The following is a 27,897-nucleotide window of genomic DNA, read 5'->3' as shown; positions in this document are numbered from 1 at the left end:
TGTGGAATGCTCTGAATCCCTATGGGATGCTCTGCTTGTGGGATGCTCTGAATCCCTATGGGATGCTCTGCTTGTGGGATGCTGTGAATCCCTGTGGGATGCCCTGCTTGGGGGATGCTCTGAACACCTATGGGGATTTAAGGTCCCTTCCACCCCACACCACGCTGTCTGACTGTAAAGTACGATCTGCATTTGGCTGCAGAAGAGCTCTCAGCACTGAGTCAGGCCCAGGAGCAGGTGCAGACATTTGTGCAGAACATCCTGTCTCTGCTGCTGGCCTCGCCAGAGGCCACTGGAGACCGCTGAGGGCAGGTCAGGCCTGGAGAACAGCCAGGATCAAGGGCAGCAGCGCCACCTCCTCTGAAGGAAGCCCAAGGGCTGAGGCTCTGCAGTCTCTCCTTTGCCCTGCACCACCCTTGGCTTTCAGCCCCACAGCAGAGCCCTTCTGCAGCCGCTTCTCAGCTCTTGTTGTTCGCTGGCAGCTTCCAAAGGCACTTGTGCCTCTGCCGGAGCCGGAGCAATGGCCCAGCCCGTGCTGCGGTGCGTGGGGCGCTCTGATGGCACCATCAAGGGAGTGCAGGGCTCGGCAGCGCTGGCAGGAGCAGAGCTGTGGGGCCTGACCCTGCTCCCGGGGCAGACGCGGGTGAGCTCCAGCACTTGGGGTTTTGGGCAGGAACCTTCGGCTCCGCCTCCCCCTCAGCCTGCACGGCCGCCATGACACCGGGCGGCGCCGCCGGATGACGTCAGAGCTGGCGGACGGAAGGGAGGGGGGGAAGGGTCCGGGCGCTCGGCGTCTGTGGTAGCCTCGGGCGGGGGATGTGGAGAGTAAAGGGCGGGATGGAGCCGGGATGGGGCCGGGATGGGGCCGGATGGAGTTGGATGGAGTTGGATGGAGCCGGGATCGGAGCGGATTGGAGCCGGGCAGGAGCCGGGCAGGAGCGGGGTGAGCGGGGCTGTGGCAGGGATTGAGTGGGAAGGGCAGGGGCTGGGCTGGGCTGGAGCCGGGGGGCAGGGGTCGGGAGCAGGGATGCAGTGGGGGGGTCAGGGCTGTGGGGCGGGGTGGAGCGGGGTGGGCAGGGGGCACAGCAGGGGTGCAGTGGGGTGAGGTGGGCTGGGCTGTGCCAGGAGCGCCCGGGAAGCGGGGCCGGACCCAGCAGGGGAAGTGCAGGCAGGGCTGGAGCCCACGCTGCGCATGCTGGGGATGGCGGCGGGCCCAGTGTGTCCCAGCAGGGCTGGGCTAAGGAGCCCCCGCCGTGCTGGAGCAGCGCTGTCTGCGGTGCTGAGCAGTGTAAAGGACGTGTGTGGAGGGTTAAAGGGTCGGTGGCAGAAGGAAACAGTTGCGGTGCAGGCTGGTTTCCTGGCCCTGAGGATCCGTTCCCGAGATGTGGAGTACATCTTTGTGCGTTGTAAAATGTTGTTGTATCCAAATGCAATTCGTCATTCTTGAATTGTGTGACACGATAATGACTGTGGAAATGATGAAAAGTCGTGTTTGGCACCTGTTTGATAGGCATATTCTTAATGCATAGAGAAGCTGAGATAAGCTGAAGCAATGGCTGTCTTGGTTTAGCCCTTTGCAGGACATCTGGCATCTATTCCGATGGCTGCAGTGAAACAAGAGGCTGGCTCCAATGTGCCATTTGGGTGGAGAGGCTTCCCTGGGACTCCCTCCTACCACATAGCATTGATGTGTGATGCTAAAGCTGTTTCCCTGGAACACATGGGAGCCAGACTTGAGTGAGGAAGGTCAAAGTGATATGAAAGCGGCAGTGCTCATCTCAAGCTTTGTTCACAGTTGTGCAACAGGAGCATAAGTTGGAACTGGGATGGTTGTCAGGACCTTGATCATTCCCAATGTGAAAATCATGCCATGATGAATAACACTTCAAGGAATCTGGTGTTCTCTCTTTAAGAGAAACCAATGAAGACAGGAATCCCATTCAAAGACCTTATGTCTCAATGCATTCTTCTGTTCAGAAACATTATTGTCTGCCTTTTTGCTTTTCTTCTTTCCAGAGCACAGTGGAGAAAGTGGTGGCTGGCTCTGTCCCAGTTGCTCAGATGATCCCACTTGGAATCCCTCTTCCAGGGAAGGATAAGCATGCAGTAGCCACAAATACTCTTATAGAAATGAACTCGGGTCTGAGTAAGAGCTTTGAATCCAGGTGAAAACTTCACTTATGTGTTCATGTGGATTATTAAGCCTCGAGACTGCAAAAAGCCGTGTGTGTAAGTATAGTATATTTTACTAATTTCTCATCCGCATCCTCTGTGGATCATTGGCCTTCACCCCCAGCCCAGGAGATAAACATCTGAGGCTGAGAGAGCTGAGCTTGTTGAGCCTGGAGAAGAGAAGGCTTCTTAAGGGGAGACCTTAGAGCAGCTCCCAGGGCCTAAAGACGCGATGAGAGACCTGGAGAGGGGCTTTGGGCAAGGGCCTGTAGGGACAGGACAAAGGGAATGTCTTTAACCTATGAAAGGGGAGATTGAGATGAGCTCTTAGGCAGAAGTTCTTCCCTGTGAGGGTGCTGAGGTGCTGGCACAGGCTACCCAGAGAAGCTGTGGCTGCCCCATCCCTGGCAGTGTTCAAGGCCAGGTTCGACGCAGGGGCTTGGAGCAAGCTGCTCTAGTGGAAGGTGTCCCTGCCCGTGGCAGGGGTTGGAACTGGATAAGCTTTAAGGTCCTTTCCAACACAAACTAGCCTGGGATTCTGTGATTTTGTTCAATACCTTTAGCACTGGATGTAATTATTAAATGATGGGCAAAATGAACCACAGCATCCTTCAACTGCCATATATGTTAGTAAGGGTAAGACTGGAAAACTAAGTTGTGTTTTCTTCTCCAGTGTCAGGAAACATGACCGAATTCAGGTTCCTCTTCATCCTGCAAAAACAACCACCGCATCTTCAGGAGCTGTGCATGCATCTTGTTCCAGTGCAAACCAGTGCAGTTAGTTAGGAACTACTGCTTGTGTCATAGCTGTAGAAGATCCATCATGCCTCAAACCTTGCACGGTGACAGGTGTGGGCGTATATGTAAGAGCTCCAAGTTTTTCCAGTGATGCCTGTAAGTGTCTTCTCTCTGGCTTTTTAATTTTACTGAAAACTAACTTAGTATCTTTCTGGCCTAGTTTAGTTGTCAGTAAAGTCACTCTTCCCAGTTGTTTTCCTATTTTCTCAATAGCCTTTGAGCTGTAAGGATCAGTACCAGCAGCTGCAACTATCAGCTGCTGTGTCTCAGTTTTGTGACTTTGTGACTTTGCTGCTGCAGACTGTAACCAGGAAAATACTGAAAACCTCTTGTTAGCCTTACTGACATGGTGTGATGTGGCTTTTTCTTCAGATGGCAGCACATCTTGAATGCAGACATCTGCTACCAGTAAATACACCCGTTGCATTGGATGGGAGTCAGCAACTGCTGCACAGGTGCATCCCCAAACCAACATCTGCATAAAGGTAATTGAGAATAAATCTAACAAAAGAGTAGTTTACCTCCTGGCATGCATGTTTCTAACAGGTGACTTCATTAAAACTAGTTTGATCCAGCTTGGGTTTCTCTAATTACATTGTGAGAGCTTTAAGGGTTAGCAGAATTCAAACCACCTTGACTAGAAATAAGCATTAAAGGTAAACCACATAAGCTCAGGAAGGCATCTTGAAAATCACAGGAGGTAGCAGTCCGAAAGACAGGACGTGCATTGTGTTCAGTAGGGAGGTATTCTGTGATTTTATCATTATGGCCTTACTATTACTGAGCATTTTAAGTTTATTAAATAGGTTCTCATTACTCTGCTTCCCTCCGTTGCTTGTAAGTGCTTGGCACAGATGGGCTGGCAAGATTGGGGCAGTGGGGAGATGCACAGAATGCTCAAGCACAGCATTAGTCAGCGATCCAAAAGTGCTGGTGGGCTTAAGTAGCCAAAATCTACCCTCCAGAATACTCCCTACATAAGGGCATGGGGACCCACGTAGGGGCTGTCCTCCACCCTTCCACTCAGGGGAAGGGGTGTGAGAAGGAGTCAACTGACACTGCATGTCCACAGTTGGTAGATTATAGACACTGCCCCAAACTGGGTGTTTCCTGGCATTCCTGATGCTGGTGCAAAGGCAGTCCTGAACTATTTGGTGGCAACCATCAAAAGAGCAGACTCGTGATTCTTGGCTCTGGTGTGATCTCGCTTGTGAGATACAGTGACTGTGCTCGGGTACCCTCAGAGCGATAAGAACCATTTTCCTTGCAGATACTGGACTTGCTGTTTTGTGTGAGTGCAGTGACTAAGCAAACTGGCGCTAGTCTATAGAAAGATCTACAGGTATTGATGCTGGATCTGCTGAGGGAACTGTACCATAGTTGAAAATGAATTGGCACCAACATGCATGGATTTGTGCTGGGCAAGCACTATGGCCTAATGTCCTGGGTTCAGCAGTAGCAGTCATTTTTCTCCTCCTCAGTAGCTAGTGCAGCACTGTGTTTTGATTTTTTGGCCTGGGAACGGTGTTGATAACGCCAATGTTTTTAGTTTCTGCTCAGGTGTTTGCTCTGGCCAAGGACTTTGTGAGCCTCCTGCTCTGCCAGGGAGGAGGGGAAGCCGGGAGGAAGCAGAGACAGGACACCTGACCCAAACTAGCCAAAGAGGTATTCCATACCACAGCACGTCATGCCCAGGATGTAACGGAGAGTTACTCGGAAGGGCTGGGACTGCAGGGTTGGAGGAGGTATCGGTGGGTGCTTGGCTGGGGGGAGTGGGGCGAGTTATTGGTCGCCTGGTGTTGAGGTGTTGTAATCTTTCCTCTTGTTATTTCCTTTATCATTATTATTATTGGTGGTAGCAGTAGTGATTTGTGTTATACCTTAGTCACTAAACTCTTCTTATATCAGCCCGTGGGAGTTGCATTCTTTTTGATTCTCCTCTCTGACCCTCCGGGAGCAGGGGGAGGGCAAGAAGTGGAGGGAGTGAGAGAGCAACTGTACGATTTATGGGTGACTTTGTTTAAACCACACGTGTGATCATTTTGTGGAGTAGCCTGCCTGTCAGCAGAGTAGGGGTATCCAGCAATGTCTGGCTGGGGCTAGAAGGGTTCTAGACTTGGAACTAATTCCAGTGCCAGCTCAGCTCCAGCCATGAGCTTGCCCTGCCACATGGAGTGGGCATGTCACTCCAGTTTCCATCAGAGACTAGATTTTTCCTTTGAGTGGCCTTCTAAAACCCCTTGAAGGATGTATTTTATCTGCCCCTTAGCTCTGTCTCTGTTGCCTTTACCTTCCTCCCCCAAAGAGGGAGAGATGCCAGTCAGTACTGCGGCAGAGCACTAGCAATGTCCTAATAACACCAGAGGTTTCAAATGTGCCACTGGGACCTGGGGACTTTAGCTAAAGGTGCTGTCATGATTTAGGACAGCTGGTAGCTCAGAACCACACAGCCGCTCACTCACTCTCCTTCCTATTCCCCCCTTTGGCTTCCGGAGGAAAGGAGAGGAGAGTGGAAAGAATGTAACTCCCATGGGCTGAGATAAGAACAGTCCAGTAGCTAAGGTATAACACAAAACCACTACTGCTGCCACCAATAATAATAATAAGATGAATAACAAGGGGAGAGAATACAGTTGCTCACCACCCATCAACCGATACCCAACCTGCCCTGCCAGGGATCTGGGCCTCCTGGGTGACTGCCCCAGTTTCCCCCTGGGGCGGCTGCAGGGTCTCTGTGCCCCCCTGCAGGATGGAGGGATGCGAGCAGGGGAAGGGAAGGGCAGCACAAGAGACGTGACCACACCGGGGAGTGTCACAGACCGGGTCACAAAGGGCCCCGCTGTGACCCTTCTGCCAAGGGCAGGTGGCACAGGGTGTCCGGTGCAGACTGGCCCTGGAGCTGGGATAGTCCCTGTGCCAGGAGCTGTCCTGCTGTCGGGAACCTTCTCTGCAGCTCTCTTTGTACCCAGCCCAGGTGTGCTGGGCTTCCTCCATCTGCCATGGCCCTCAGTGGGGAGCGGGGGCACTTGCTGGATCTGCTGCTGCACACGTGAAGGGAAATGGACTTGGAGCTGTGTCTCACTGTGCTTCACAGGGGAATGGTCCAGAGAAGTCGTCCTTGTGGGGATAACTGAAAGGGCCTTGTTAATGACCAATGGTAATTAATCAGGGACTGAATTAAAATCAAATGGGAATCCAATGGTGATTTAGCAATAATTAACTTTCAATTCAACTGTTAATTGACAATGATTTGAAGATGATACAAATGATAATTTAGATGATGACTTAGACAATGAGTTTGCCTCCCAATATCTGTTTGATGCCTACAAGAAAGCTGGAGGGGGCATGTAGTGATCAGCCAAGTGGGAGCGGCTTTAAGTTGACAGAGGGGGGTGAATAAGATGAGAGCTTAGGAGGAAGTTCTTCCCTGTAAGTGTGGTGGGACACTGTCACAGGCTGCCCAGAATGAAATCCATCTGGCAGCAGTTTTTTCCTGGTTCAAGGCCTACAGAGAGGCAGCTCTGCCTGGATTTACCACTGATTTAATAGAGATTAACCCACGGCATGGGGGTTGGAACTAGATGATCTTAACGTCCTTTCCAACACTAACTATTCTGTGATTCTGTGATTTGATGAGAAGGAGAGAAATTCTTTTTAATAAGTGTCAGGATTGAGAAAATGCTCCCTGCTCGTGGCAAAATTGGAGTATAATAACCCCAGTTTGGCTGCTGTGACCCCCGGAACATCCTCAGGAGTCCCGGAGCATGCTGGGGATACCACTAGAGAATCCCAGCGAATGGCTGTAGCACCTCCGGAGTACCCCATGGACCCAGCCAGAGCTCATGCATCACAATGACCTTGGGGACATGGGACCACAGGGGTGGCTGATTCTGGAACGCTCCGTGTTCAGGTGTGCAAGGCCACGGAACCCCACAGAACCCTTCATCAGAGGCACCGGGAGACGACAGCTGCCCCATGGAGCACAAGCTACCGGTGGAGGAGGCAAGAGCAGCTCCTCTGGTGGTTCCTGTCTTGGTGCCTCGGAGCCGGTGCCACCTGTGGAGACAGGAGCGTGGAACGAGGTGGGTGGCGATGGTGATCTTGGGGTGCTTTAGGAGTTGCCAAGAACACCTCAAGTGACTTCCACAGAGTGGCTGCTTTGGACTGGTTGTGCGAGTTGCACTGGCTGAGCTGGCAGCGGAGCGCTGCAGCTGCTGAGGGATGATCCTGGGATCTGGCCTCATTTCTTGTGGGGAGAAGAGGGGCCTGGGGGGATGGGACAAGGGGGAAGGGCTTTAACTGACAGAGAGGGGAGATTGAGAGATCTTAGAAGTTGTTCCCTGTGAGGGTGGTGGGACACTGGCACAGGGTGCCCACAGGAACTGTGACTGCCCCATGGCTGGCCGTGTTCAAGGCCAGGTTGGCTGGGACTTGGAACAAGCTGCTCTAGTGGAAGGTGTCCGTGCCTGTGGCAGGGGTTGGAGCTGGATGAGCTTTAATGTCCATCCCAACCCAAAGCATTCCATGTTTCTGTGACACCCTCAAGTCCCCAGCGCTGCTGGGTGGCAGGAGCTGCCCCTCAGGAGCTGTGCACTAACGTCTCCTTTCTCCTGCAGGCTGCATGCTCGCTCCCTGCTGCTCCGCTGACCTCAGGCCAGTGTCAGAGTGACTCGTCTCGGCCATGGGCTGCACCGTGTGCCTGCCAGTTCCACTGCTGCAGGGAGGCAGAGCTGTCATCTGGGAATACAAAACTGCCCAGCAGGAGGGAGCCATCCTCAGTTATGCTTTCGATGGAGCCAGCACCACCGCTCCCCCTACGAGAGCCACGTGAGGTTCAACAGAATGAACTTCTCGCTGCAGATGGTGCTGCAGTGGGGGGAGCACTGGCTGTAGCGCTTCAGGTCCCAGCTGGAGGCCACGGGCTGGCTGCAGCTGCACGTTGTGGGTGAGTGATGAGATAGAAACATTTTTCCTCCACAGTCAGAGAGCTTGAAGGTGCTCTGGGTCCGAGACCTGGGGAACTGTGGCTTTGAACGCTTTGAACTCCGTGTCTCCCAGAACCACTTTCCAAGACAGAAACTGTGGACAACTCATCGGTGAAGGTAGCTTTTTGCTTGGAGGGTGTTTGGGGGGGTTAAATTCAGTCTGGGTGCAGACACTGTGTATTCTCTTCTGCAGAGATGCAGCAAACGTGGTGCTGCCCATGGTGCTGGCAAGCATTGCCATGGGCTCACTGGCAGGTGAGTGCTAGGCCTGGCTCTTGCCCTGGCTTTTTGGCCACTGCAGTGGGCGCTGCATGCGAGGAGGGATGTGGGAAGAGGCTCTGTGCTGGCTGAGGTGACGTGGTCATGCTGGGACCTGGGTTTCCCCCCCAGGAACCCTGTGGGGAGGGACTGGGGCTTTGCCACTGCTGTCCTTGCAAAGCAGGGCATCCCCTATCCAAGGAGGTTGTGTTGTTCTCTGCTCCTTTCCAGCTTCTGCCTAGGACAGCCCTTAGGTGCAGCCCAGCAGTGCTGCTCTGCCTCTTTTGCTGCAGGGACTCGGTCCACCGTTTCCTGTATTCCAGACTGGGAAATGCTCTGTGTGGTCTGGGAAAGCCTGAGAGTCCCCTTTCAATCCTCCTTTGGAGGTCATCCTCTCCTCAACATGCTGTTGATTCCTGAATCCTGGAATCCCTGACTGGCTTGAGCTGGAAGGGACCTTAAAGCTCACCAGTTCCAACCCTTGCCACGGGCAGGGACACCTTCCACTAGAGCAGGTTGCTGCAAGTCCCTGCATCCAACCTGGCCTTGGACACTGGCAGGGATGGGGCAGCCACAGCTTCTCAGGGCACCCTGTGAGGGCTGGGGCATCTCTGTCCCCACGAGGCACACAAGGAGGGTGTTTGAGTCAGCGTTTGAGTCTGTGTTTGACTCTGCGTTTGACTCTGCTTTGATTGAAGAGTTTGTGTGGGTGTGTTCTGTGACAGCACCGCTGCTGCCTTTGGAGCTGTGCCTCCCATGTCCCTCCTGTCCCCTCTCCCTTCTCCTCATGGACTCTCTGTGCCCAAGGCTGCAACCCAGGGGCAGGTTCCCGAGGCTCCTGGCCTCCTCCTCTGCTGCTGGAGCTGAGCCAGAGCCCTCGGCCTTTGCTCGCCCCCCCGTCTCTTGGGTGTTGCTGGGCACACAGGAGCGCTGGGACGGAGGGGGCTCTCTCCATGTGGTTCAGTGAACCTCTATGAAAGAGGCAACTTGAACATGAAAGTGCTTTTTGTTCCGTCAGGGCCAGTTTGAATAGGTCACAGGAAGAGCCATGCTCAGCAAAACCTCATTCTACTATGAGAAGGTGGTGGGGGTGTACAGACCCAAGTGACTGGTATGGTTTTAATTCCTGTATTAGGAATTTCCTGCTTCCTCATGCTCTGGGTTCCATTCCCATGGTTTTCCCTTTCATAACAGTGAGTACAGTGGGCAAGCAGTGATAGAGAATCCAGGGCCATGTTTCCTCCAGTGTCCTGGAGGACCCACAAGCTGTTGTAATTCCTTCCTAGACTGGGGCATCTGCCCTTGTTCTGTTTTTCTGAAGGTGTCTGCAGCAATCACTGCACTGCTGCTGTCCACCAAGTACCCCCTGATTTACTGGTTTCTGCTTGGTTCCTGACATTCCTTAGGTGGAACTTCAACTTCTGCACCACGCAGTGCTCGCCACACTTGTGGTTGCTGTAGTTCTTTGGGGCACTCTCCTCTGATTAAGACATCATCTATATATTGGTACAGTTTCGCCTTCTGAGGAAGTGAGACCTCATGTGGGTTTGTGGTGCTCATGGGAGGGAGCTGAGTCCCCTTCCAGCCCTTCCAGTCCCCTGAATCCCTTCCTTCAGCAGGGGTAAGGGAGCTCCCAGCCTGTCCTGGCCTGCCTGTCCTGGTTGATGAGGGGACAAGAAAAAGGCTGCCCACAGCTGTTGATGTGTCACCTTCCCTGGAGGTATTTAAAAGACGTAGATTTGGGACTTGTAGACATAGCTTAGTGCTGGACTTGAGAGTGCTTGGTTAACGCTTGGACTCGATCTTAAGGGTCTTTTCCAACATAAATGCTCTGTGTGCTCTGGGAAAGCCTGAGAGTCCCCTTTCAATCCTCCTTTCGAGGTCATCATGATTCTACAAAATCTTGATTTTTAGATCAAACTCTGTCTCTCAGCTGAGAAATGACACTGCAGGAAGGCAGTGTGTCCCCCAGCTGAGGGATGGAACATGGGTGCTTTTTAAGGCATGAATGCATGATTCCAATTCTTAATGAAAAGCAGAAAATATTTATTAATTATGCTGGCACCTATTGGATAAGCTTTTCTGAATGAGCATCTCTACTCCCTGCTGAAGGGTGAAACCTAGACAGATAAGAAAAAGGCAGTAATGAGCATAGGCTGGCCCAGTTCCAGAGCTAGGTAACACAGCCAAAACACAGTAAAACAAAACTACCAGCTTAACCTCACAGGAATGCTAGCAATATTAGAGAGTCTTCAGCAGAGGTGCACTGACACTGAGGTTACTGAATTTTAATTTCTTTCTTTAATCAAATGTATCTGAAGTCATCATCCCCAAATAGCAAAACATATCAATAGCCAACCAGAAGATCATGCACAAAAGACAAAAGGTCACACTGCTCAAAGTCTGAGAGGCTTTATGCATGCTCGTGCCACATTCTTCAATCTTCAAAGGGGGTCATTCCTATCAATTCAGTAAAGACAGTAACGTGTGAATCTGATGCTACTCTGACCCCTCTTCCACCTTCAACAGCAGCTCTAAAAGCTTAATCAGTAAAACTGAAGCAAAAAGGCACCTCCACTCCTGCCAAACAGCCAGCCTGTGCCTGAACTCAATTTTCAAACCAGAGGCATCGCTGTATGTTAGCCACTTTAATCGATTCAAGTTTATTTTCAGAATATACATCTACCTTCAGTGAACTGCAAAGCACAAACAGAATAAAAATGCTGACAGAGACAGCAGCCTGTAAGTGATACAGACAACTGAAAGAACAAACTCAACAGATTATAATAATAACTTTATTTCCATAGCAGATGAAGGGGTTTTCCTTCATAATTTGCCATAACAGGAAGAACAATAATGCTTGTAAAACTACTAATCCAGAAATCCATCCTATTTGTCCGTCATATTTGAAAAATGGTGGCAGTCAGGTGAAGTTCCCAACAAGTCGAAAAAGGGTAATAAAACGCCATTTTCAAGAAGGTATCGCTACATCCGGGCGTGAGGCGCGGAACTCCTGTTGGCGGGGGGGTTGAGCTTAATTTGTGTGTGAAGGGGGCTTGCGAGCAGCGCAAGGGTAAGCACAGGGCACATGGGGAAGGACTGATTGGACACTGCAGCTCTCCTGGCTCTGCCCTGAGCTCCAAAGAGCTGAGAACTTCTCCCTGCCTCGATACTCTTCAGGTTTTCAGTCATACAAAGAATGGTTTACACCCCAAATAAAAACCTTCAGCAATGTTATGCCAGTAAATAAATAACACAGTCAAAATGATTCTGAGGCCATGCTGAGCCTGTCTTGTGCCGCCCAGACTCCTGCGAGTCATGAGTGCCATCAGTGGTCATGATGTCCCTTCTGACCATCAGAGCTGGGCAAAGCACTGCTGCAGAGCCAGGCTGACGCCAGGGCAGCACATGGGCAGAGGTCCTGCTCCTCACAGCACACTCAGCCAGCACAAACCAGAGAAAGGAAATGCATTTCAGCGGGGGGGATTTCTATGAGAAATGCAGTGGATTTGCTCGGAGGAGCCTGTCCTAATTTTTCCCTGCCCTTTCCTTCTTTGAACAGGTTCCATGCCCACAGGCAGCAGATGTCAATGGCAGCTCCATCACCCAGGTCCTCCTCCTGCCATCTGCAGACACCCAGGTGCCAACTCTGCTGCTTCTGGCTGCCCCTGGGCACCTCCCTGGCTGCACTGCTGGGCAGCGGCCTCATCATTGAGACAAGGAGGCAGGAAAGCACCAAATGGAATCGGTTCTAAGTAATGTGAAGTTTGATGGCTTTGTAATGGAAAGTAACTGCGGTGCTGGGAGGCAGTTGACATAGTTGTAGGTCCTTAGGAGCTTAGTACAAAAGGTGTAAGAAAAGCAGAATAGAGAAACAGGACCTGGGGGTGGGGAGTATCCGGGACTCGCAGATGTCCGGGATGGGCACAGTTAAACTGACTGCTAACTAGAAGGACAGGGTAATTGCTATGTTTGTGGTGTCAATGAACCCATGAAGCTGGTGTAAACACCTACTGGGGAGCAATATGGTGATACCCGTCAGGAGGAGCTATCCCCCGTGTGTCTCCCGGCGCCGCAATAAAGAATAGCTGCTTGCCAACTTCAGCTTTGTTGGCGAGTCTGTTCCTGGAGTTTTTTCCGAATCAACCCCCACGTGACCCCGTGCCCCACATCTGCCCCCCAAGTGACCGCCCAGATCCACAACTGCCTCACAAGTGACCCCAAAGTGACTCCCCAGACCCACAACTGCCCCCCAAGTGAACCCCCAGGCCCACAATTGCCTCCCGTGTGACCCCCCCAGACCCACAACTACCCTCCAGGTGACCACTGAGTGACCCTCCAGACCCACAACTGCCCCCCAAGTGACTCCGGAGTGACTCCCAAGACACACACCTGCCCCACAAGTGACCCCCCAGTGACCCTGCAGACCCACAAGTGCCCCCCAAGTGAACCTCCACATCCACAACTGCCCCCCAAGTGACGCCCAAGTGAAGCCCCACCACAACTGCCCCCTATGTGACCCCCAAGTGAAGCCCAAGTTACCCCCAGACCCAGAACTGCCTGCCAAGAAACTCCCAAGTGACCCCCCCAGACCCACAACTGCCCCCCCAAGTTGGGGGTCAGAGAATCCTGGCATCCCAGCGGCACGGATGGCTTGGGGGGAGCAAACTTTCCCGGTTGGTTCCATTTCAGCCTGATCAGCGCCAGCAGGAACATTCCAAAAGCCTTTTTCTCCTTCTTGTCCCAAGCCCTGCGCTGCGGGGCTCTTGGAGCCATGGCAGTGCAGCGCGGCGCTGCCTCCCTGTGCTTACCGAATGAGCTCAGTGCTTGCGCAGGCTCGCAAGGTCCTAGTGCCCAGGTAGCAGTTGCTATGTCCTTGCTTCTGCTCTGCTCTAGTCTTGCTCCACGCTGGGTGCCACTCTGCTGTCTTGAAGGCTGGCATCCTTGCTCTTATTTACTGTCTCCTTAGCTCTTATCAGTCCCATGATGTTCCTTCCCCCATCAGCCAAACGCTCCTTTCTCTCTACACGTTAGTCAGTTAGAACAGTTTGGCCTATTCTACTATGCTAAAGGCACACACATTCTTGTTAGTTTAAGGTTACAACACAGTGACCACAGGGACGTGCTGGGGACACGGGGACATGGTGACCATAGGGACATGGTGGGTCACATGGGAACCATGGGGACACAGACATCACAACGACCATGGGGACATGGGACCACAGGGGTGGCTGATTGTGGAACACCCCATGTTCAGGTGTGCGAGCCCACGGAACCCCACGGAACCCTTCAGCGGAGGCACCGGGAGATGGCAGCTGCCCCACGGAACACAAGCTACCGGTGGAGGAGGCAAGAGCAGCTCCTCTGGTATCTGGGTGCCTGGGCAGGCAGCCCGGCTGCTGTGACACACTGGGAGTGACATCACCTGCCATGCACTATGACATCACCGCTCCCGCAGCTTATATTGCATGCAGCGAGTGCCCACGGCAGTCACTGTGGGGAGACGACAGAGAACTTCCCAGAGCAGCACCTGCAGCATCATGGGGCAGCACCCAAGAGGAGGGACCTTCTGCACCGGCAGCGCCAGCATCACCCAGGTGCATCAACCCTGCACGATGGTCCAAGGGTTCCTGGGGAGCTTCCAGCCTCTGCCTGGGAGTCCCTGTTCCAGAGGCACCCACAGTTCCTCTGGCTGCTGCAGCCCTGGCTTGTCTTGGGAACTGGGGCCGTTCTTTGGTGTGAAGGGTTTCAAGGCTGCCTGGGCAGGCAGTGGGGCTGGTGCTGGCCTCAGGGCTGAGCTCCCATCCCCTGCTCAGGCAGTGGGGCTGGTGCTGGCCTCGGGCTTGAGCTTCCAGCCCCCTCTGTGGTGTTTTGACTGGGATAGAATTAATTCTCTTCCCTGTAGCTGGTGCAGTGCTGTGTTCTGGCTTTGTTCTGGCAATAACGCTGGTAACATGCTGACAGTTTAGCTGTTGCTCGGTAGCACTTACCCTGATCAAGGACTTTTCAGTCTCTCCTGCTCTGCAGTGAGGAGGGGCACAAGAAGCCAGGAGGAAGCAGACAGGACACCTGACCTAAACTAGCCAAAGGGGTATTCCATCCCACATCACATCATGTCCAGTACAGAAACTACAGAAAGTCACCCTGAAGGGATGGCATTGGGTCAGGCTGGGTATGGCTCAGTGGGTACTGAGCAATTGCATTGGGCATCACTGCTGGTTAGCAGTTTCCTTTCCCCTCTCTAGTTTTATGCTCTGTCCCTTTTAAACCACAAGAGTTCTACAGGAGCAAAGTTTGCTGTGCAGCTCTTAAGAGTGATTTTAGTGATAGAAGATTTTCCCTCTTCTGCTGTTGCTCCAGGTTTGGTTTTTCACTTCTTTTCATGACTTTGTTCTTGTTTTCTTGAACAGCTCTGGCTGGTGGGTGAGTTATATCTCTCTCTATAATCCCTGCGGGTTTCCGACGCGCGCCTTGCTCCTTCAGGTGCTGATTGCCAGGTTTTCCGTGTGGGTCCTTCCCTCCGTGTGTGTCCCGTGCCCGCCCCGGGTCCCTAGCGTTTCCGTCAGCAGCCTGGCGGGGGTGCGGAGCGGCTCCTGCTCCCCAGCTCCCTGTGCCCGTAGTTGTGGTCGCTGCCGTTTCCCTGCTACGGGCAGATTCTCAGTCTGCAGCTGAGGGTTGCTTTTCCCCACGGGTGTCTTGTCTGGGGCTGGGGCAGGGGGGCCTGGCCCCGGCGGTCTGCGCTGTCGGGTCTGGTCGTGGGAGCGCGTGTTGAGTGGGTGGGATTTGTGCTCACAGTTAATAGTGCACAGTGTAGGGAGCGCAGGAATCTGGTTTGTTTTCCATGCGGACTGAAATAGAAGGAAGCACTTGATGGAATGGAGCCATCCCTTTATCGTGGGGTTGCGGGATGAAGGATGCTGTGAGAGTGCGAGGTGCAGGGGAGCACAGTGCGGCTGCTGCGGGTCCTGGAGGTTTGTCTGCCACTGAGACTGCCTGCGGCTCTGGCAGCAGGGTCAGAGGCTGGTCCCCCACACGGCGACTCCCGGAGCACCCCTGGGTGCCCAGTGGCCATGGGTACGATGCTGCTGCCATGACAAAGCCGTGGCGGTCCCTGTGGATTTGCCCATTGTGACGGGGCCCCCCACAGTGAGCGTGGGCTATTTAAGGAGCGCGAGCCCTGCAGTAACCAGTGCAGGGGAGACCTCTCCCTCGGGAGGCTGTGTCTCCCGTGGCTGCCCTGCGCATCCAGGTATGTGTTCTTTGACTTTGCAATCCTGCTCCAGTGCTGGTTTGAAGCACATTGTGGGTGCATGCTGTGAAGGGAGGAGAAGCTGTCAGGAGGTGTGCTGGTGCCATCCCAGCTGTAGGAGCAGGGGATGGGTGAGGAGGAGGCACTGGGCTTGTTCATGTGCTTGGAGCTCACCTCTGCATGCAGAGGTACTGGAGGCAGATCAGGAGCCTTGTGTGTGCAGGAGCTGCTGGCGTCAGAGGTGCTCGGAAGGTGTCAGGGCAGGAGCAGCCCCTGGGCAGTGCAGCTGCTGGTGCTGTCACTGGGAGCTCAGCACAAGGGGACCTGCCTGGCTCCTGCAGATCCCTCAAAAATCCACTGGGCATTGCGGAAGGCAGAAGGGGTGCTGGTGGGCTCTGGGAAAGGCCAGGCCAGCGCCGGGCATTGTGGAAGGCTCCAGTGCTCTGCTGGGCTCTGGCAATGCATTCTGGAAGGTGACAAAGGCCCTGGCAGGCGCAGGCAAAGCCCAGAAGCCCACCGGGCATTGCGCAAGGTGGGAAGGAGCTGATGGGCTCTGGGCACACCTGCACAATCCTGACTGCGGCAATGCCCGCTGGAGCCCCTGTGCTTCCCCAGCAACATGGCCAGGATGGGAGCTGTTGCTGGGCCTGCCCTGCCCTTGGCAAGCACAGCCCCAGCCCCAGCAACACTCGGGAGCTGCGCTCCCTGAGCCAAAGGATGCTGCTTCCAGCTGCGTGCCCGTGCAAAGAGCCCAGCTCCAGGGGTGCAAACGTCCAGCCTCTGCTGCCACAACAAAAGGGCCAGGACAGGGGCAATTTTGAAACCCAGACAGGAACTCAGCACCAGCAGCCACTCACTGTCCTGGGTTTACCAGTAGCCCTTTTGCTCCTTCTTAGTAACTGGTGTAAGCTCTGTGTTTTGACTTCCAGCCTGGGCAGAGAGCTGATAACACCGATTGTTTTTAGTTGTTGTTAAGTAATGTTTATTCTGGCCAAGGACTTTGTGAGTCTCATGCTCTGCTGGGCACGAGGGGAGCCCGGGAGGAAGCAGAGGCGGGACACCTGACCTAAGCTAGCCAGGGAGGTATTCCATACCACAGCACGTCATGCCCAGGGAGGTAACTGGGAGTTACCCAGAAGGGCATAGTCTCTCTTCGGGCGGGTCGAACTCGTTCAGCGGTGGTATCGTATTCTCTTGTTATTTTCTCTTATCAATATTATCATTAGTGGTAGCAGCAGTGATTTGTGTTATACCTTAGTTACTGGGCTGTTCTTATCTCAACCCGTGGGAGTTACATTCTCCTGATTCTCCTCCCCATCCCTCCAGGAGCGGGGAGGGTTGGGGTGGGGGGTGAGTGAACGAGCTTTTGTGGTTGGGTTTAAACCACGACATTCGCACAGCACCTGGGTGGGTTGGGGAGGACAATGGGAACAATGTGAAACCCGCGGGTGGAGTTGAGAACAGGTCAGGAACTGAAATCAAGCACAATACTGTGATAATAATACCAACAACATGAATAATAATGATAACAATGGGTGTCCTGGGCTCAGCAGTAGCAGTTATTTTTCTCCTTCTTAGTAGCTGGTGCAGCGCTGTGTTTTGATTTTTTGGTCTGGGAACAGTGCTGATAACGCTAATATTTTTAGTTGCTGCTCAAATGTTTGGTCTGGCCAAGGACTTTCTGAGCCTCATGATCTGTCAGGGAGGAGGAGAGGCCGGGAGGAAGCAGAGACGGGACACCTGACCCAAACTAGCCAAAGAGGTATTCCATACCACAGCACGTCATGCCCAGGATGTAACGGAGAGTTACATGGAAGGGCAGGGACTGGAGGTCTGGATGAGGTATCGTTGGGTTCTTGTCTGGGGGGAGTGGGGTGAGTTATTGGTCGGCTGGTGTTGAGGTGTTATATTCTCTTCCCTTGTTATTTCCTTTATCATTATTATTATTGGTGGTAGCAGTGGTGCTTTGTGTTATACCTTAGTTACTAATCTGTTCTTATCTCAACCCATGGGAGTTGCATTCTTTTCGATTCTCCTCTCCGTCCCTGCAGGAGCAGGGGGAGGGCAAGAAGTGGGGGGAGTGAGTGAACGAGGTTTGTGGTTGGGTTTAAACCACGACAGTCCTTTTTGGCGCCCAACATGGGGCATGAAGGGTTGAGATAACGACAGAGATGATAGGATTAATAGTCGTCACAATGCTGATTTATTGGTTCTTAAACTTGTTTCTCTTGATTTCAGTTTCAGAATGCTGTACTTTACTTAGAGCTGGTATTTGCAGTGTTAGTGTTTATCAAGTGTGGGGCTTGGGCTAAGGTTCTTGTTTCACTGTACTTTATGGCAGTGACTTGTAATACGGGCGGGCTCCGGCAGCAGGGAGAGATGGATGTGGCTGTGGACTTGTACCTGGCCGTCCCGCTGCTCTTCTCCGTCCTGTCCCTTCTCCTCACCTCCATCTTCGTGAGGCTGTGGGGAGCCGAGGGGGAGCGGTCCCGGGAGGTGGCGGCTGCTGAAGCGGCCCGGGAGGGCGGCTCTGGAGACCAGGAGGTAGTGGGAGTGGGACTGGAGGCCAGGAGGAAGGCTGCTGCGGACCAGTGGGAGGAATTGCATTGAAACGCCAAGTTCTGCATTGAAATGCTAAGTTTGGCATTGAAACACAGATTTCTGCTTTGAAATGCTAAAGTTGTCGATAGAAATGACAATTTCTGCAGGAGGAATCTGCATTGAAAGGCTAAGTTCTGCTTTGAAACACTAAGATCTGCTTTGAAAGACTAAGTTCTCCATTGAAATGTCAAGTTCTACATTGGAACGCAAAGTTCTGCTTTGAAACAATAAGTTCTCCTTTGAAACGCTAACTTCTGCATTGAAATGCTAAATTCTGCTTTGAAACACGTAGTTATGCATTTAAACGCTAAGTTTCTTAACTGCAACACTAAGTTCTGCATTGAAAAGCTAAGTTTGCATTGAAACGCTAAGTTCCTCTTTGAAATGGTGAAGATCTGCATTCAAAAGCTAAGCTATGCATGGAAACGCTAAGGTATCCATTGAAAAGGTCAGTTCTGCATTGAAATAGTATGTTCTCACTTGAAATGGTAAGCTCAGCATTGAAACACTAAGATCTGCATTGAAACAACAGGTTCTGCTTTGAAACGTTCCTTTCTGCATTGAAACAGTACATTCTGCTTGGGAACCTAAGGTGCATTGAAACTCTAAAGTTCTACATTGAAACGATAATGTCTGCATTGAAAAAATAACTTCTAATTTGAAATGCTACGTTCTGCTATGAAATGGTAAAGATCCTCATTGAAAGGCTAAGGTATGCATTGAAATGCCAAGTTCTGCATTGAAAAAGAAAGCTCTGCATTAAAACACAAAGTTCTGAAGTGAAATGCTGAGTTCTGCATTGAAACGCAAACTTCTGCATTGAAACGCTAAGGTCAGTATTGAAACGCTAATTTCTGCATTGAAACTCTAAGGCCTGCAATGAAATGCTAAGTTCTGCATTAAAACGGGAATTTCTCACTTGAAAAGCTAAGCCCTGCTTTGAAACCCTAAGCTTGGCATTGAAACGCTAAGGTCTGCATTGAAACGGAACTTTCTGCATTGAAACCCTAAGCTCTGCATTGAAACACTAAGTTCTGCATTGAAACGGAACATTCTGCATTGAAACGCTAAGGTCTGCATTGAAACGGAACTTTCTGCATTGAAATACTATGTTCTCCATTGAAAATTCAAGTTCTACATTGGAATGCTAAGTTCTGCTTTGAAACAGTAAGTTCTCCATTGAAACGCTAAGTGCTGCATTGAAAAGCTACGTTCTGCTATGAAACGGAACAGATCTGCATTGAAAGGCTAAGGTGTGCATTGAAATGCCAATTTCTGCATTGAAACAGAAAGTTCTGCATTGAGACGCTAAGCTCTGTATTGAAACCCTAAGCTCTGCATTGAAACACTAAGTTCTGCATTGAAACGGAACATTCTGCATTGAAACGCTATGGTCTGCATTGAAACGCTATTGTCTGCATTGAAACGGAACTTTCTGCATTGAAATACTAAGTTCTCCGTTGAAAATTCAAGTTCTACATTGGAATGTTAAGATCTGCTTGGAAACAGTAAGTTCTCCATTGAAACGCTAAGTTCTGCATTGAAACGCTAAGCTCTGCATTGAAACGGTAAAGATCCGCACTGAAAGGCTAAGGTAAGCATTGAAATGCCAATTTCTGCATTGAAACAGAAAGTTCTGCACTGAGATGCTAAGCTCTGTATTGAAACTTTAAGATCTGCATTGAAACACAAAGTTCTGAATTGAAACGGAACATTCTGCATTGAAACGCTAAGTTATCCATTGAAAATTGAAGTTGAAACTTCAAGTTCACCTGAAAGGGAAAGTTCTGCATTGAAACGCTAGAGTTCCGCATTGAAATGCTAATTTCTGCATTGAAACGCTAAGTTCTGCATTGAAAGCGTAGGCTCTGCAATGAAACCCAAAGTTCTGCATTGAAACTCGAAGCTCTGCATTGAAACTCGAAGTTGTGCATTGAAGCCCTAATGTCCTACATTGAAACACTGAGGACTGAATTGAAAGAATAAGTTCTCCATTGAAACGCTAAATTCTGCACTGAAAAGCTACGTTCTGCTTGGAAACAGTAAAGATCTGCATTGAAAGGCTAAGGTATGTATTGAAATGCTGAGTTCCGCTATGACTCATAGTAGGGACTATCCCTGCTCCAGGGCCAGCCTCCACCGGACACCCTGTGCCACCTGCCCTTGGCAGAAGGGTCACAGCGGAGCCCTTTGTGACCCGGTCTGTGACACTCCCCGGTGTGGTCACGTCTCTTGTGCTGCCCTTCCCTTCCCCTGCCCGCATCCCTCCATCCTGCAGGGGGGCACAGAGACCCTGCAGCCACCCCAGGGGGAAACTGGGGGCAGTCACCCGGGAGGCCCAGATCCCTGCTCAGGGCAGGTTGGGTATCAGTTGATGGGTGGTGAGCAACTGTATCCTCTCCCCTTGTTATTCATCTTATCATTATTATTATTGGTGGCAGCAGTAGTGGTTTTGTGTTATACCTTAGCTACTGGACTGTTCTTATCTCAGCCCATGGGAGTTACATTCTTTCCACTCTCCTCTCCTTTCCTCTGGAAGCCAAGGGGGGGAATAGGAAGGAGAGTGAGTGAGCGGCTGTGTGGGTCTGAGCTACCAGCTGTCCTAAATCATGACAGCACCTTTAGCTAAAGTCCCCAGGTCCCAGTGGCACATTTGAAACCTCTGGTGTTATTAGGACATTGCTAGTGCTCTGCCGCAGTACTGACTGGCATCTCTCCCTCTTTGGGGGAGGAAGGTAAAGGCAACAGAGACAGAGCTAAGGGGCAGATAAAATACATCCTTCAAGGGGTTTTAGAAGGCCACTCAAAGGAAAAATCTAGTCTCTGATGGAAACTGGAGTGACATGCCCACTCCATGTGGCAGGGCAAGCTCATGGCTGGAACTGAGCTGGCACTGGAATTAGTTCCAAGTCTAGAACCCTTCTAGCCCCAGCCAGACATTGCAGGATACCCCTACTCTGCCCCCGACCCCCAGTGCATGAGAAAGGTCTGATCCAGGGTCGGCTTATGCCTTCCCAACAGCTTGTGATGTGTGAGTACGTGTCAGTTTCAATAGCTGAGCTAGTGGAGAGGCAGAGATGTGCTCCTTGGCCTCCCTCTGCTCAGCTTTGGGCCAAGGCAGGAGAGCAGGCCTGCTGTTCTGTGGCTGGTCACTGCACTAAGGTGGTCGTGTGTTCTCAGAAGCCCCAACAGAAAGCAGGGAGGCTCAAAGGCTGGTAGTTGCAAAGCAGAGGAGGAGAGGTGGGCAGGCTGACTTACCTTTCCTGGGCGGTAGTCTGCTGGCCCTGGCTTCCCTGTTTTGTCTCCTCCAAGGCTGCTTTTGGTTCCATCGTGTACATGGGAGCTCCTTTATTGCAGACGTCTAGTTCCACCTTGGGGAATGCAGCAGGACCTGGGGTCTGTAAGAGTGCCAGGGAGGTTACTGGGTACACAAGTATTCTGCTGACAGGCAGGCTACTCCACAAAATGATCACACGTGTGGTTTAAACAAAGTCACCCATAAATCATGCAGTCGCTCTCTCACTCCCCCCACTTCTTGCCCTCCCCCTGCTCCCGGAGGGTCAGAGAGGAGAATCGAAAAGAATGCAACTCCCACGGGCTGATATAAGAAGAGTTTAGTGACTAAGGTATAACACAAATCACTACTGCTACCACCAATAATAATAATGATAAAGGAAATAACAAGAGGAAAGATTACAACACCTCAACACCAGGCGACCAATAACTCGCCCCACTCCCCCCAGCCGAGCACCCACCGATACCTCCTCCAACCCTGCAGTCCCAGCCCTTCCGAGTAACTCTCCGTTACATCCTGGGCATGACGTGCTGTGGTATGGAATACCTCTTTGGCCAGCTTGGGTCAGGTGTCCTGTCTCTGCTTCCTCCCGGCTTCCCCTCCTCCCTGGCAGAGCAGGAGGCTCACAAAGTCCTTGGCCGGAGCAAACACCTGAGCAGAAACTAAAAACATTGGCGTTATCAACACCGTTCCCAGGCCAAAAAATCAAAACACAGTGCTGCACTAGCTACTGAGGAGGAGAAAAATGACTGCTACTGCTGAACCCAGGACATTAGGCCATAGTGCTTGCCCAGCACAAATCCATGCATGTTGGTGCCAATTCATTTTCAACTATGGTACAGTTCCCTCAGCAGATCCAGCATCAATACCTGCAGATCTTTCTATAGACTAGCGCCAGTTTGCTTAGTCACTGCACTCACACAGAACAGCAAGTCCAGTATCTGCAAGGAAAATGGTTCTTATCGCCCTGAGGGTGCCCGAGCACACTCACTGTATCTCACAAGCGAGATCACACCAGAGCCAAGAATCACGAGTCTGCTCTTTTGATGGTTGCCACCAAATAGTTCAGGACTGCCTTTGCACCAGCATCAGGAATGCCAGGAAACACCCAGTTTGGGGCAGTGTCTATAATCTACCAACTGTGGACATGCAGTGTCAGTTGGCTCCTTCTCACACCCCTTCCCCTCATTGGAAGGGTGGAGGACAGCCCCTACGTGGGTCCCCATGCCCTTATGTAGGGAGTATTCTGGAGGGTAGATTTTGGCTACTTAAGCCCACCAGCACTTTTGGATCGCTGACTAATGCTGTGCTTGAGCATTCTGTGCATCTCCCCACTGCCCCAATCTTGCCAGCCCATCTGTGCCAAGCACTTACAAGCAACGGAGGGAAGCAGAGTAATGAGAACCTATTTAATAAACTTAAAATGCTCAGTAATAGTAAGGCCATAATGATAAAATCACAGAATACCTCCCTACTGAACACAATGCATGTCCTGTCTTTCAGACTACCTCCTGTGATTTTCAAAATGCCTTCCTGAGCTTATGTGGTTTACCTTTAATGCTTATTTCTAGTCAAGGTGGTTTGAATTCTGCTAACCCTTAAAGCTCTCACAATGTAATTAGAGAAACCCAAGCTGGATCAAACTAGTTTTAATGAAGTCACCTGTTAGAAACATGCATGCCAGGAGGTAAACTACTCTTTTGTTAGATTTATTCTCAATTACCTTTATGCAGATGTTGGTTTGGGGATGCACCTGTGCAGCAGTTGCTGACTCCCATCCAATGCAACGGGTGTATTTACTGGTAGCAGATGTCTGCATTCAAGATGTGCTGCCATCTGAAGAAAAAGCCACATCACACCATGTCAGTAAGGCTAACAAGAGGTTTTCAGTATTTTCCTGGTTACAGTCTGCAGCAGCAAAGTCACAAAGTCACAAAACTGAGACACAGCAGCTGATAGTTGCAGCTGCTGGTACTGATCCTTACAGCTCAAAGGCTATTGAGAAAATAGGAAAACAACTGGGAAGAGTGACTTTACTGACAACTAAACTAGGCCAGAAAGATACTAAGTTAGTTTTCAGTAAAATTAAAAAGCCAGAGAGAAGACACTTACAGGCATCACTGGAAAAACTTGGAGCTCTTACATATACGCCCACACCTGTCACCGTGCAAGGTTTGAGGCATGATGGATCTTCTACAGCTATGACACAAGCAGTAGTTCCTAACTAACTGCACTAGCTAGCACTGGAACAAGATGCATGCACAGCTCCTGAAGATGCGGTGGTTGTTTTTGCAGGATGAAGAGGAACCTGAATTCGGTCATGTTTCCTGACACTGGAGAAGAAAACACAACTTAGTTTTCCAGTCTTACCCTTACTAACATATATGGCAGTTGAAGGATGCTGTGGTTCATTTTGCCCATCATTTAAGAATTACATCCAGTGCTAAAGGTATTGAACAAAATCACAGAATCCCAGGCTAGTTTGTGTTGGAAAAGACCTTAAAGCTTATCCAGTTCCAACCCCTGCCACGGGCAGGGACACCTTCCACTAGAGCAGCTTGCTCCAAGCCCCTGCGTCGAACCTGGCCTTGAACACTGCCAGGGATGGGGCAGCCACAGCTTCTCTGGGTAGCCTGTGCCAGCACCTCAGCACCCTCACAGGGAAGAACTTCTGCCTAAGAGCTCATCTCAATCTCCCCTTTCATAGGTTAAAGACATTCCCTTTGTCCTGTCCCTACAGGCCCTTGCCCAAAGCCCCTCTCCAGGTCTCTCATCGCGTCTTTAGGCCCTGGGAGCTGCTCTAAGGTCTCCCCTTAAGAAGCCTTCTCTTCTCCAGGCTCAACAAGCTCAGCTCTCTCAGCCTCAGATGAGATCTCCTGGGCTGGGGGTGAAGGCCAATGATCCACAGAGGATGCGGATGAGAAATTAGTAAAATATACTATACTTACACACACGGCTTTTTGCAGTCTCGAGGCTTAATAATCCACATGAACACATAAGTGAAGTTTTCACCTGGATTCAAAGCTCTTACTCAGACCTGAGTTCATTTGTATAAGAGTATTTGTGGCTACTGCATGCTTATCCTTCCCTAGAAGAGGGATTCCAAGTGGGATCATCTGAGCAACTGGGACAGAGCCAGCCACCACTTTCTCCACTGTGCTCTGGAAAGAAGAAAAGCAAATAGGCAGACAATAATGTTTCTGAACAGAAGAATGCATTGAGACATAAGGTCTTTGAATGGGATTCCTGTCTTCATTGGTTTCTCTTAAAGAGAGAACACCAGATTCCTTAAAGTGTTATTCATCATGGCATGATTTTCACATTGGGAATGATCAAGGTCCTGACAACCATCCCAATTCCAACTTATGCTCCTGTTGCACAACTGTGAACAAAGCTTGAGATGAGCACTGCCGCTTTCATATCACTTTGACCTTCCTCACTCAAGTCTGGCTCCCATGTGTTCCAGGGAAACAGCTTTAGCATCACACATCAATGCTATGTGGTAGGAGGGAGTCCCAGGGAAGCCTCTCCACCCGAATGGCACATTGGAGCCAGCCTCTTGTTTCACTGCAGCCATCGGAATAGATGCCAGATGTCCTGCAAAGGGCTAAACCAAGACAGCCATTGCTTCAGCTTATCTCAGCTTCTCTATGCATTAAGAATATGCCTATCAAACAGGTGCCAAACACGACTTTTCATCATTTCCACAGTCATTATCGTGTCACACAATTCAAGAATGACGAATTGCATTTGGATACAACAACATTTTACAACGCACAAAGATGTACTCCACATCTCGGGAACGGATCCTCAGGGCCAGGAAACCAGCCTGCACCGCAACTGTTTCCTTCTGCCACCGACCCTTTAACCCTCCACACACGTCCTTTACACTGCTCAGCACCGCAGACAGCGCTGCTCCAGCACGGCGGGGGCTCCTTAGCCCAGCCCTGCTGGGACACACTGGGCCCGCCGCCATCCCCAGCATGCGCAGCGTGGGCTCCAGCCCTGCCTGCACTTCCCCTGCTGGGTCAGGCCCCGCTTCCCGGGCGCTCCTGGCACAGCCCAGCCCACCTCACCCCACTGCACCCCTGCTGTGCCCCCTGCCCACCCCGCTCCACCCCGCCCCACAGCCCTGACCCCCCCACTGCATCCCTGCTCCCGACCCCTGCCCCCCGGCTCCAGCCCAGCCCAGCCCCTGCCCTTCCCACTCAATCCCTGCCACAGCCCCGCTCACCCCGCTCCTGCCCGGCTCCAATCCGCTCCGATCACGGCTCCATCCAACTCCATCCGGACCCATCCCGGCTCCATCCCGGCCCCATCCCGGCCCCATCCCGGCTCCATCCCGCCCTTTCCTCTCCACATCCCCCGCCCGAGGCTACCACAGACGCCGAGCGCCCGGACCCTTCCCCCCCTCCCTTCCGTCCGCCAGCTCTGACGTCATCCGGCGGCGCCGCCCGGTGTCATGGCGGCCGTGCAGGCTGAGGGGGAGGCGGAGCCGAAGGTTCCTGCCCAAAACCCCAAGTGCTGGAGCTCACCCGCGTCTGCCCCGGGAGCAGGGTCAGGCCCCACAGCTCTGCTCCTGCCAGCGCTGCCGAGCCCTGCACTCCCTTGATGGTGCCATCAGAGCGCCGCACACACCGCAGCACGGGCTGGGCCATTGCTCCGGCTCCGGCAGAGGCACAAGTGCCTTTGGAAGCTGCCAGCGAACAACAAGAGCTGAGAAGCGGCTGCAGAAGGGCTCTGCTGTGGGGCTGAAAGCCAAGGGTGGTGCAGGGCAAAGGAGAGACTGCAGAGCCTCAGCCCTTGGGCTTCCTTCAGAGGAGGTGGCGCTGCTGCCCTTGATCCTGGCTGTTCTCCAGGCCTGACCTGCCCTCAGCGGTCTCCAGTGGCCTCTGGCGAGGCCAGCAGCAGAGACAGGATGTTCTGCACAAATGTCTGCACCTGCTCCTGGGCCTGACTCAGTGCTGAGAGCTCTTCTGCAGCCAAATGCAGATGGTACTTTACAGTCAGACAGCGTGGTGTGGGGTGGAAGGAACCTTAAATCCCCATAGGTGTTCAGAGCATCCCCCAAGCAGAGCATCCCATAGGGATTCAGAGCATCCCACAAGCAGAGCATCCCATAGGGATTCAGAGCATCCCACAAGCAGAGCATCCCATAGGGATTCAGACCATCCCACAAGCAGAGCATCCCATAGGGATTCAGAGCATCCCATGAGCAGAGTATCCCATAGGGATTCAGAGCATCCCATGAGCAGAGCATCCCATAGGGGTTCAGAGCATCCCATAGAGATCCAGAGCATCCCAGAGGGATTCACACCATCCCACAGTCACAGCATCCCATAAGGAATCAGAGCATCCCACAAGGATTCAGAGCATCCCACAAGGAAGCAGAGCATGCCAGAGGGATTCAGAGCATCCCACAAGGAGAGCATCCCACAAGGATTCAGAGCATCCCACAAGGAAGCAGAGCATGCCAGAGGGATTCAGAGCATCCCGCAAGGCTCCAGAGCATCCCACAAAGCAGAGCACCCCACAGAGATTCAGAGCATCCCACAACCACAGCATCATACAGAGCTCCAGAGCATCCCATAGGGATTCAGAGCACCCCAAGCGCATCAGAACCCCCCCATCTCCCCATGGAAGCCCCCATCGACACCCCTGACCCACCCCCCTCCCCATGGAGCTCCCCCCATGGAACCTGCCTCTCTATGACATCAGCCCCAGCTCCAAGGAACCTGCATCCAGCACCCGTATCCCCGGGGCAGTTGCGCTTTGGGTGCAGTGGTACTTGCAGCTCCTTGGTGTCACCTGTGTCAGCTGTGGGTGAGTGGCTCCAGGCTCCAAGGTTCCTGGTATTCCATAGGCAGATGCTGCTGCTCCCAGCCACGGTCACACCAATGGGGAGGAGGGATTTGAGGAGCCCCACTTGCTTGCCATCAGCCCATGCGGTGGCACAGCACAGCTATGGGGCACCCCGTAGGTTCCTTAGTCCTGCAGCACCCTAGGAGGCAGGATGATGCTCATCTCTGGGACACTGCGTAGGGTCCCTTTTCCCTGCAGCACCCAATGGGGCGGGACAATGCTCGCCCTTCATCCCTAAGCATCAAGTGTTGGGCTTCTGCTTCAAGAGGGACCTGCGGTACCCGTCCCATGGCTGATTCTTACGGGATGTTGCGCATCGTCACAGGCATGGATGCGCACCAGGGAGCCTGGCCACGGATGCTCAGCATCCAGTTCCCCACAGCCACCGCATTCTCGCACATCTGCGGGGGGTCCCTCATCCCGTATGAAGACAGGCTGAGGAAGTTGGGGCTTTTCAGCCTGGAGAAGAGATGGCTGCGTGGAGACCTAAGAGCAGCCTTCCAGTACCTGAAGGGGGCCTATAGGGATGCTGGGGAGGGACTCTTTGTCAGGGACTCTAGTGACAGGACAAGGGGTAATGGGTTAAAACTTAAACAGGGCAAATTTAAATTGGATACAAGGAGGAAATTCTTTCCTGTTAGGGTGCTGAGACACTGGAATCGGTTGCCCAGGGAGGC

The 27,897-nt window shown here is 52.2% G+C and overlaps 1 protein-coding gene and 1 long non-coding RNA gene across 8 annotated transcripts in view; one reads left to right on the top strand and one right to left on the bottom strand.

Annotated features, from left to right (window-relative positions):
- LOC136006853 (uncharacterized) overlaps positions 1-27,897 on the top strand; it is a 689,445-nt gene that overhangs the window by 391,654 nt on the left and 269,894 nt on the right. For 2 of the 7 annotated variants that reach the window (XR_010609280.1, XR_010609279.1), the window contains 6 exons: positions 2,681-3,066; positions 3,343-3,455; positions 4,520-4,635; positions 6,881-7,052; positions 7,587-8,072; positions 8,149-12,317. The exons of 1 other annotated variant lie outside the window; for it this stretch is intronic. The gene's annotated coding sequence lies outside the window, so the exon portion shown is untranslated. Of the gene's footprint in view, positions 1-867; positions 944-2,016; positions 3,067-3,342; positions 3,456-4,519; positions 4,636-6,068; positions 6,128-6,880; positions 7,053-7,586; positions 8,073-8,148; positions 12,318-27,897 lie in introns of those variants that run through there. 4 more of the 7 variants (XR_010609282.1, XR_010609283.1, XR_010609281.1 and 1 more) reach the window with 4 other exon arrangements.
- On the bottom strand, positions 17,643-25,710 carry LOC136006854 (uncharacterized). The gene is made up of 7 exons (XR_010609288.1): positions 25,593-25,710; positions 24,307-24,519; positions 23,471-23,691; positions 23,082-23,194; positions 21,905-22,020; positions 21,322-21,461; positions 17,643-18,043 (listed from the first exon to the last, which is right to left on the bottom strand). It is a non-coding gene; the product is annotated as an uncharacterized LOC136006854 (long non-coding RNA).

This window comes from Lathamus discolor, unplaced genomic scaffold (genome assembly GCF_037157495.1).
Source record: "Lathamus discolor isolate bLatDis1 unplaced genomic scaffold, bLatDis1.hap1 Scaffold_72, whole genome shotgun sequence".
NCBI classification, from domain to species: Eukaryota; Metazoa; Chordata; class Aves; order Psittaciformes; family Psittacidae; genus Lathamus; species Lathamus discolor.
The sequence above is the reverse complement of the archived record's forward strand: the minus strand, read 5'-3'. Positions and strand labels throughout refer to the sequence as shown.